The sequence below is a fragment of the Saccopteryx bilineata genome, chromosome 3 (assembly GCF_036850765.1).
Source record: "Saccopteryx bilineata isolate mSacBil1 chromosome 3, mSacBil1_pri_phased_curated, whole genome shotgun sequence".
Lineage (NCBI taxonomy): Eukaryota > Metazoa > Chordata > Mammalia > Chiroptera > Emballonuridae > Saccopteryx > Saccopteryx bilineata.
The window spans coordinates 303,888,703-303,899,850 of record NC_089492.1 but is presented as its reverse complement, the minus strand read 5'-3'; the positions used below and the strand labels follow the sequence as shown (position 1 = coordinate 303,899,850).

At 42.7% G+C, this 11,148-nt stretch overlaps 1 pseudogene; it reads right to left on the bottom strand.

The window, feature by feature from the left end:
• Window positions 1–2,497: 2,497 nt before the first annotated feature.
• Window positions 2,498–10,944, bottom strand: LOC136332009 (vomeronasal type-1 receptor 3-like; annotated as a pseudogene).
• Window positions 10,945–11,148: the final 204 nt, after the last annotated feature.

Genomic DNA, 11,148 nt, shown 5'->3' with positions numbered 1-11,148 from the left:
GACAGACTCCCGCATGCGCCCGACCGGGATCCACCCGGCACGCCCACCAGGGGCGACGCTCTGCCCACCAGGGGGCGATAATCTGCCCATCCTGGGCGTCGCCATGTTGCGACCAGAGCCACTCTAGCGCCTGGGGCAGAGGCCACAGAGCCATCCCCAGCGCCCGGGCCATCTTTGCTCCAATGGAGCCTTGGCTGCGGGAGGGGAAGAGAGAGACAGAGAGGAAAGCGCGGCGGAGGGGTGGAGAAGCAAATGGGCGCTTCTCCTGTGTGCCCTGGCCGGGAATCGAACACGGGTCCTCCGCACGCTAGGCCGACACTCTACCGCTGAGCCAACCGGCCAGGGCCCAGGACTTTTGATTCAACACCCACATGCTCGAAGCCCCCCAAGGAGGAGCATTCAGGACATACCAGGACTTTTGCCTCAGTACCCCCTCAGGCTCTCCCAAACACTACATAACTCGCCCCTAGTCTGTAACCAGCGCTCTTCTCCCCAAGAGAAGTGCCCAGCAGGGTTCCTTTCTTCCTTTCAATAAAGCCTGTTACTCTGGTCTTTCGGACTCCCATGGATTCCAACAGTTACCTGTAAAAGGTCTCCCCTACTGTCTAAAATACAGATATTGATCGATTTATGACCTATGCAACTTACGGCCATTCTACTTTACGACCACAATCCCAGTCGCTAGCCACGACTGCTCCGCGTCTGGCAGTGCAAGCGCTGCCAGGTGGGCATACGACAGTGCGGACCAGCTTCCATCAGCACTACCATCTCTGCGTGCACCATTTCAACTGTTATCCCAGACTCGGTACAGCAATTTGTGTTTTGTGTCTTGAATCTTTTTCATCAAACCCCTCCCAAGATGTCTACCAAGAGGAAATTGTCCTCAGCCTGCTAAGAAGGAAAGAAAGGCCACTGATCTCGACACGAAAATTAAGGTAATTAAGCAGTACGAAGGAGGAGAGAAGGTGAATGTGATCGCACGTGATATGAAGTTATCACACTCGACTGTAGACTGTGTCGACGATTTTGAAAGATAAAGAAAGAATTCGTGAAGCTGTGAAAGTTCTGCACCCATGCGATCAACAGTTATAATAAAACAACGAAGCGGGCCCATCCACGAAATGGAGAAATTGCTATATATTTGGATGGAAGATCAAATTCAAAAATGGGTACCATTAAGTCTTTTTATTGTGCAGATGAAGGCAACAAATCTATTTCAGACTCTGAAGGAGCGTGCTGGGGAAGATTACAGTTAAGAATTTGTAGCAAGCACTGGCTGGTTCCAGAGATTTAAGAAAAGATTCCAAATGCATAGTGTTTCAGTGACTGGAGAAGCAGCGAGTGTGTATGAGGAAGGAGCGCGTAAGTTTGTTGATAGTTTGGATGAATTAATTACAGATGAGGGATATCTAGCAGAACAGATTTCCAATGTTGAAAGCAGAGAAAGAAGAGGAGAAGCCAGAAAGAAAACTCACCAAGGGATTATCAGAAGGTTTATCTTTACTGAATAAACTTCTTATACATTTCGAAGCAATGGACCCAAACATCAAACGATTTGCAAAGATTGAACGGATGGCGAACGATGTGTTTCATCCATATCGTGAAATTTATGAAGAAAAAAAGAAACATACAATTCAGACAAAGCTCACCACGTTTATGAAAAAAACAACTCCGAAAAAAAAAAAAAGAAAAAAGCCAACTCTAGTAACCCCAACTGCTGCATCAGATGACAATATCAACAATCCACAGCCAAGCACCAGCGGCCAACAAAATGTTTCGTACATTATATTTTGATATGTTTTGCAATTGGGAAAATGTTTCCTATGGTATTTTTTACACCTGTATTTTTGTATGCACTTGTATTTTGTAATTTTGTATGTTTTGCAAATATTAAACCAGTTGAACTGGTAATGCAGTGTTTTACTTAAACCTGACGAATGTAAAAATAAGAAACAAAATGGTGTAGATGATACAAATGACATAAAATGAACAAAGAAAATTATGATATATAACAATAATGAAAAAAATTATGATAAAAATATGACTTAAAGATTTTTTTAATTTTATTTATTTATTTTTTACAGAGACAGAGAGTGAGTCAGAGAGAAGGATAGACAGGGACAGACAGACAGGAACGGAGAGAGATGACAAGCATCAATCATTAGTTTTTCATTGCGCGTTTCAACACCTTAGTTGTTCATTGATTGCTTTCTCATATGTGCCTTGACTGTAGGCCTTCAGGAGACCGAGTAACCCCTTGATGGAGCCAGTGACCTTGGGTTCAAGCTGGTGGGCTTTTGCTCAAACCAGATGAGCCCGTGCTCAAGCTGGCGACCTTGGGGTCTTGAACCTGGGTCCTCTGCATCCCAGTCCGACGCTCTATCCACTGCGCCACCGCCTGGTCAGGCATGACTTAAAGATTTTTATAACATCATTTCACAGTACTGTACATGTAGCCTACCCAACTTACGACCAAATCGTGTTACAAGCAGTCTGTTGGAACCAATCATGGTTGTAAGTCAAGCACTAGCTGTATATGCATGTATAGTAATTAGGACTTCATTCTTCCATGTTTGCTTCCCTTATCATACTGTTACTGTCCTCATTCTTTATTTTGGAAAATTGATCAAGTAACATGTTGCATGTGACTTACTCTGGATATTTCTAAGCCCTTACGCACACCAAACTTCGATGGATTTGGTTAAATGAGGGAACATCCAGGTATGCTTTTTCTGAAGTAGTTTTCTTCGGGAACTATCAGTATTTGTTGTTGAAGGGTGGAGTTGTAGCTCTGCGTGGACAATGGACAGTCAACAACATGTAGTTAAAATTTAGTTAAAATTTGCACTATTGCAAAAAGGGGTGTATTATCCAGATACTAGTACACTATTTTTGTATTGCTGGTCCTGTAGCAGAAGCATTTTCTTTTACTATTATGTGCTTTTTGAACTTTATTTAGCCACTTAAAGAAACTCTGCTTGTGGAACAATTTGCCTCAGATGCGTTTTTTTTTTTCTTTCTTTTTCTTTTTTTTGTTCAAGCTGGAAACAGGGAGAGACAGTCAGACAGACTCCCGCATGCACCCGACCGGGATCCACCCGGCATGCCCACCAGAGGCTACGCTCTTGCCCACCAGGGGGCGATGCTCTGTCCCTCTGGGGCGTCGCTCTGCCGTGACCAGAGCCACTCTAGTGCCTGGGACAGAGGCCAAGGAGCCATCCCCAGCGCCCGGGCCATCCTTGCTCCAATGGAGCCTTGGCTGCGGGAGGGGAAGAGAGAGACAGAGGGGAAGGAGGGGAGGTGGAGAAGCAAATGGGCGCTTCTCCTATGTGCCCTGGCCGGGAATCAAACCCGGGTCCCCCGCACGCCAGGCTGACGCTCTACTGCTGAGCCAACCGGCCAGGGCTCTTTCTTTTTTTTTAGATAGAGAGGCTCTGGCCAGTTGGCTCAGTGGTAGAGCATGGCCCTGTGTGTGCATGTGCTGGGTTCGATTCCTGGTAGGGCAGACAGGAGAAGTGCCCATCTGCTTCTGTACCTCTCCCCCTCTTGCTCCTCCCTCTCTCTTTCTCTGTCTCTCTTCTCCCCTCCTGCAGCCATGGCTCTACTGTACTGAGTTGGCCCCAGGTGCTGAGGATGCTGTATGGCCTCTGCCACAGGTGCTAAAAAACAAAATGGCTCCAGTTTCAACAGAGCAAGGGCCCCACATGGGCAGAGCATCGTCCCCTGGTGGGCTTGCTGGGTGGATCTGGTCCCGGCACAGGCTTCCCCATCCTCTCACTAAATTAAAAAAAACCCAACACACACACACACACACACACACACACACACACACACACACTGAGAGAGAGAGAAAGAGAAAGAGAAAGAGAGAGAGGAACATTGATCTGCTCCTGTATGTGCCCTGACTAGGGATCAAACTGGCAACCCCTGCTCCTCAGGGCAGTGCTCTAACCAAACAAGCTATCCAGCCAGGACATTTCAGATGCATTCTAAGTTGTATATTTGTTTTCCATTAAAATAATTTTATCCTCCCTCCAAAAAAAGTGACAGAATAATCACATATTGTCCATGGATTGAAATGTGATACTTTATCAGAAAAAAGCAGAGTTCGCCATCCACAGATACAATAAATCAATTCTGGGTGGATTGCTGATCACAATTTGAAAGCTCTATAATTTATTTTTTTTTAAAGATTTTATTTATTCATTTTAAAGAGAGAGAGAGAGAGAGAGAGAGAGAGAAGGGAGGCAGAGCAGGAAGCATCAACTCCTATATGTGCCTTGAACCGAGCAAGCCTAAGGTTTGGAACCAGCGACCTCAGAGTTCTAGGTTGACACTTTATCCACTGTGCCACCACAGGTCAGGCCTAAAGCTCTATAATTTCTAAAATAATAAAACAAAGGAGAATATTTCTTTAGTCTTACAGTAGGGAAATAATTCTTAAACAAAATGATATTATTTTGAAAAAGATATATCAAATTATGTTAAAATGAAGACATCCTTATTAACACACACACACACACACACACACACACACACACACACACACACACACACAGAGAAAAAGCATGAGGACCAAGAAAAAAATCATGTCAGCAGATACACAGAACTAACAGACAAAAAATAAAAGACAAAGCAATAAAAAATGAACACAGTAAACTAACATTCAGAAAGACGTTGCTTAATGTCTAATAAATATGTGAAAATAAGTTCAAATTTTATAACAATAAAAAAATACAATTAAAAGCATTACTTGGTACCATCACACACAAACCAGAAGTCTAAAATGAAAATGAAATAAAATTTCATTGTATTGTGAACATACCACACAATGTACAGATGATGTATTACAGAACTGTACACCTGAAACCTGTCTAATATTACCCAATGTCACCCCAATAAATTCAATAAAAAATAAAAATGCCTGAGCCAATGAGCACACATGAGCACTTTTGTCATTGTGACAAAGCTGACAATTGCCTCTGCTGATCTTGGTATGGGCCAAGGCAACCACCACCCTTCACTAACCACGGAGGTACAGCGTAAAGGCTGTGCTATATCACAGCTGAAAAAAAAAAGTGTGGCTTACCTGTAGTGGCACAGAGGATAGAGCACCAACCTGGAATGCTGAGGTCACAGATTCAAAACCTTGGGCTTGCCCGGCCAGGGCACATACGAGAAGCAACTGCTATGAGTTGATGCTTCCTGCTTTCCCCCACCCCTGACTTTCTCTCTTTCTGTCTCTCTCTCTCAAATCAATAAATAAAATCTTTAAAAAATACAATAAAGTAAAAATTTGGCTATCACAAATATATTTTTAAAAAGTGTTGACAAGGATGCAAATAACCAAATATATTACACTGCTGTTTGATGGAGAAACTGGTACACTTTCTATACCTTTCTGGCATTATCTCATAGAGCTGAGTGATATAAACCTGTCACCCAGCAATTCCACTACCACATATATCGCCGACAAAAATGTGTTGTGTGTCATCAAAACATGCCCCTAATTTATATACCAGCACTATTCTTAATAGTCTCACACTGAAAATCACCCATAAGCCAATGAATAGAAAAATGATTAAATTTGATATGCGCACAATAGAATCCTGTATAGCAATGCAATGGAATGATCACTACAACAATATAAGGATTGAGAGATAACAAACATAAAAGAGTTAATGCGTTTTGATTTCCTTTATAAAGTGCAGAATGGGGAAGTGACGTATGCCCTGACTGCTTAGGAGGAGGGACAGGGAGAGAGCACAGAGGACTCTCGGGGTCTGACCAAATTCAATTCATTGATCCGGTACTCAGCACGGGAATGTGCTCACTCTGAACTGTCATTCGGATGTGTGCTTATGACTTGTGTGTGATTCTTTAAATTTTTAAATATGTATCACAAATATTAAGGATGGGATCTGTGAGTACATTAGTGTTGTAATGTCCTCATGTAAAGGTGGCATTTAATAAGATTAAATGAAATGACACCATAATTAGCTTTTGAGTATATGCTAAAATTTCTGGTTAGAAACTAATAAAAATGAGTATGTAACTTGGAAAAAAATGATAAATTATAATTTAGAATTATAAGGTAGAATTACAAAATATATTTTAAAATAAGAAAATTATCTCGCCTGACCAGGTGGTGGCACAGTGGATAGAGCATTGGACTAGGATGTGGAGGACCCAGGTTTGAAACCCCAAAGTCGCTAGCTTGAGTGCAGGCTCATCCAGCTTAAGCACGAGCTCACCAGATTGAATGCGGGGTTGCTGGCTTGAGCATGGGATCACACATGACCCCTGATCACTGGCTTGAGCAAGGGGTCACTCGTACTGCTGTAACACCCAGGTCAAGGCACATGTGAGAAACCAATCAATGAATGAGTAAAAAATCACAATGAAAAATTGATGCTTCTCATCTCTCTCCTTTCCTATCTGTCTCTCTCTGACTCTCTGTCTGTCAAAAAATAAAAAAAATAAAACATAAGAAAATGATCTCAATACCAAAATGCATCAAATATTATATTAAATTTAAATAGACAAATTACTCCTTTAAAAATCAAACTGTTTTTACTATGTTTATAAATTTCTTTTCAAGGAATACGGCCAAGTAATAGAATTAAGTACTGTTTATGTAATTTCAAAATTTAAATAACTAGAATAGCAATAGACATATTAGGTTACTAACACTTTAAGATTTGAAATTATTGTATTAATTAGTACAATATAAAATTTTTATTAATGTACAACTTTCCAATATATTGAATGACTTTATATGTATATGTGTATTTATAGCACATACATACAGACAGACCACACAAGGCTTATTTACACATATGTACATATTGTACACACAATTGTAAGTATGTGTATCTCTATACAACTTTTTCCTCTTCTTCCTTTGTGATGTAAGTAGTGCAGTATTTCATATAAGCTGAAAATACAGGTTTTTTATTGTGTTAAAAAATTCAATATATACACCTATTAGGTTAAAATAATTTTTTTTCTTTTTCTTTTTAGGTGAGAGGAGGGGAGATAGTGAGGCAGGCTCCTGCATGCGCCTAGACCAGGATCTGCCCAGCAACCCTCTCTAGGGCCAATGCTTGGACCAACTGAGTTATCCTCAGCACCTGGGGCCACATTCGAACCAACTGAGCCACTGGCTGCGGGAGATGAAGAGGGAGAGAAGTGGGGAGAAGGCGGCAGAGAGAAGCAGATGTTCACTTCTTTTTTTTTTTTTTAAACGAGAGGAGAGATAGAGAGACAGACTCCCACATGCACCCTTACCAGGATGCACCTGGCAACCCCCATCTGGGGCCAATGGTCAGACCAACTGAGCCACTGGCTGAAAAAGGGGAAGAAAGAGAAAAGGGGGAGAGGAAGAGAAGCAGATGGTCACTTCTCATATGTACCTGGACTGAGGTTTGAACCCAGGACATCTGCACACCAGGCTGACACTCTATCCACTGAGGGAGCCAGCTAGGGCTCTATATGAGAATTCAATATGTTGAATTCTCAATACTTTCTGTCAGCTTCAAAATGTACATAGAGAAAACTATCTGAAAACCTCTACTAGAATTAAGGGAGATCCACTTTGCCTTTTGAAAATCAATGAACCACAAACTCCATATACACAGGACAAATACCTGTCTTCTCTTTAAAAAGATGTATATTTTTTGATTGATTTTAGAGCAACCAGAAGGGGGAGAGAAAGAGAGAAACATTAATTTGTTGTTCCACTTATCTATGCATTCACTGGTTGATTCTTGTATGTTGCTGACAGGGAATTGAACCCACAACTTTGTTGCATTAGGACAACACTCCAACCAACTGATCTACCCAGCCAGGTCTCATCTTTTCTTTCAAATGGCTCTGTCTACAGTGCTCCAGATTTAATGGAAGTCCCCCCACCCCATGAACTGTTATCATCCGTTAGGGACAAGAGGGTGCACCTCCAGGTCTCCTTCTGACCAGTGTGCCCAAACCCTCTTCATAACAAAGAAAAACATCTTTCTCCTACAGGTTCCAATTCCATGCAGTTCACATCTTTTGAAATGGTCACACTCAGCTCATGTAGTAGAAAAAGCAGGTAAAATATAATCTTATGCTCTCCTCTGCCCCAATTCCAAATAAATCTGGCCATTTCTACCTGAAGATGTGTTGAACAGGCTCATCTCCCTTCATAAGAGTATTTTAACTAAATGAACACTACCTCCCCAGGGGTGTCATGTATGAGATCATAATTGGCTCCCACAGCTTTCCTCGGGGATGGGAGTTTCCCCCCGTCTTCAGGTTCAGCAGTGGCCTGCCCCATGCTGATCATCATCCATGCACGTCTTCTTACAATTCCATACCTCGTTCATTTCTAGAAACATACTTGGATAGATTTTTTTTTTTTATTCATTTTTAGAGAGGAGAGAGAGAGGTAGAGAGAAGGGGGGAGGAGCTGGAAGCATCAACTCCCATATGTGCCTTGACCAGGCAAGCCCAGGGTTTCGAACCGGCGACCTCAGCATTTCCAGGTCGATGCTTTATCCACTGCACCACCACAGGTCAGGCTACTTGGATAGATTTACATTGCAACTTGGCCTGACCTGCAGTGGCTCAGTGGGTAAACGCATCAACCTGTAATGCTGAGGTTGCTGGTTTGAAACCCTGGGCTTGCCTGGTCAAGGCACATATGGGAGTGGATGCTTTCTGCTCCTCCCTCCTTCTCTCTGTCTCTCTCCCTCTAAAAAAATGAATTAATAAAATCTAAAAAAAAAAAAATTACAACTTGACAATTTCTCCATAACATCCAGATTCTTTCAGGACTTGATGTTTACTATTGCACACATTCTGAACTCCTCCATGGCAAACACTTAGGAACACTTCAATTACATATGTATTTCTAGGGCAGTTATCTGATATTTCTTTTTTTTTAAGCCTTTTTTTTTTTTTTTAACAGAGACACAGAGAGAGAGTCAGAGAGAGGGCTAAATAGGGACAGACAGACAGGAACAGAGAGATGAGAAGCATCAATTATTAGTTTTTCGTTGCGTGTTGCAACACCTTAGTTGTTCATTGATTGCTTTCTTATATGTGCCTTGACCGTGGACCTTCAGCAGACTGAGTAACCCCTTGCTTGAGCCAGCGACCTTGGACTCAAGCTGGTGAGCCTTGCTCAAACCAGATGAGCCCGCGCTCAAGCTGGCGACCTCGGGGTCTCGAACCTGGGTCCTTCCACATCCCAGTCCGACGCTCTATCCACTGCGCCACCACCTGGTCAGGCTATCTGATATTTCAATACAATTACTATTAAAACTTATTGTTTACTTTGAAGAAGATGCTCACCGTGCTGCATGGCCACTCATAATCATTGTCAGGACTCCGTGGGGGATGAGTGAATTAGCAAATGAACATTGTGGACAAACAATTTACATATTTCTGCTGAGATTAGGGGATTTTGTATTCCTTATCCAGGCAAAGCTGAACCTGGAGACACTGGTCTTGCGGCTCAAGATGAGAAAGGGACTGACAGCTGGGAAACACAGACTGATTACGGAACTGGTGTTCGAGATGAACCAGTTAGGATTATTAAAAACAGCTAGAGCCTGCCCAGGTGGTGGTGCAGTGGATTGAGCATCGTACTGGGATGTAGAAGACCCAGGTTCGAAACCCCAAGGTCACTGGCTTGGGCGTGGGCTCATCTGGTTTGAGCAAGGCTCACCAGCTTAGACCCAAGGTCACTGGCTTGAGCAAGGGGTCACTCGGTCTGCTGCAGCCCCACGGTCAAGGCACATATGAGAAAGTAATCAATGAACAACTAAGGTGCCACAAAGAAGAATTGATGCTTCTCATCTCTCTCCCTTCCTTTCTATCCCTATCTGTCCCTCTCTCTGTCTCTGTCACAAAACAAAACAAAACAAAACAAAAAACAGCTAGAATATGAAAGATGCAAGAGAGGAGGTTTAATAAGACAAAGGTGCTCAACAGGAGAAGAAGGGTTTGGGTAGCTCTGGACTCGGGGGAGGACTGGGAAGAGACTGGGGTCCTGTGAATGTGTTGGACCCCTGGTTGTGTCTGTACAGGAGGAAGACCATGGAGCTGCTGGCCCAGAGCAGAGCATGAAACATAAAACATCCGGGGAACCCTGGCCGGATGGCTCAGTTGGTTAGAACGTCGTCCCAAAGCACAGAGGTTGCCAGTTTGATTCCTTGTCAGGGCACACACAGGAACAGCTTGATGTTCCTGTTTCTCTCTCTCTCCTTTCCTCTCTCACTGAAATCAGTAAATTAAAATTAAAATAAAAAGTAAAAAATAAAAATCAGGGGATGTTAACACTGCATGTAATGAGGCACTGGTTTTGTCATGCAAAAGATTTTATATTTGTGATGTTTTTGTTGCTCAGATTGCTAGACATACACATTAGCACATTAGAAAAATGACACTTACCAGCATTTGCAGGAGCCAGTACAGAAAAATTGAAGGGATGAAGTACTTGGGAGACTTCAGTTTAAGCTCTGCCCACCTGGAGTTCATGGGGCTGATGGTGAGCGCCTGGAAGACACTCAGGAAGCAGGCGGTGCCAATGGACACACCCCTCCCTGCCCACGCCACGTACATCAAGAAAAATTTGCATCCAAAATCAGTGAAAACATCATAGCCAAAATATAACATGGTATAGGTGAGTCCACTAGAAAATAGAACCAAGAAAGGGCCACAATCAGGTTGTTGACAGTCAAATCTAAGGGCATCAGCCTCCAACCAGTAAAATAAAGGAATAGGTAACGGTAGAGCAGAGAGAAATTCCCCAGGACTCTGGTTGTAATCTGTAGTAAGAAGATCATTCCTACTGCCAAATCCCTGGTGGCCAGCCTGTCATTTCTCAGTAAATGATATTTTCTTCTGAGCTACAGAGGACCCTGCATGGGAATATGAGACATAAGCCACAAACATCATGTTAGTTGGACCCCAATATTCTCTACTTACCAACAGTTTTACTGAAATACTGACAAAGTTCTTCTGCCATTTAGTGGCTTTCAAGGGTTGAATGTGTAACCCATAAAAAACACCTTGGCCCTGGCTGGTTGGCTCAGTGGAGAGAGATTTGGCTTCATGTATGGATGTCCTGAGTTCGGTTCCCAGTCAGGACACACAAAAGAA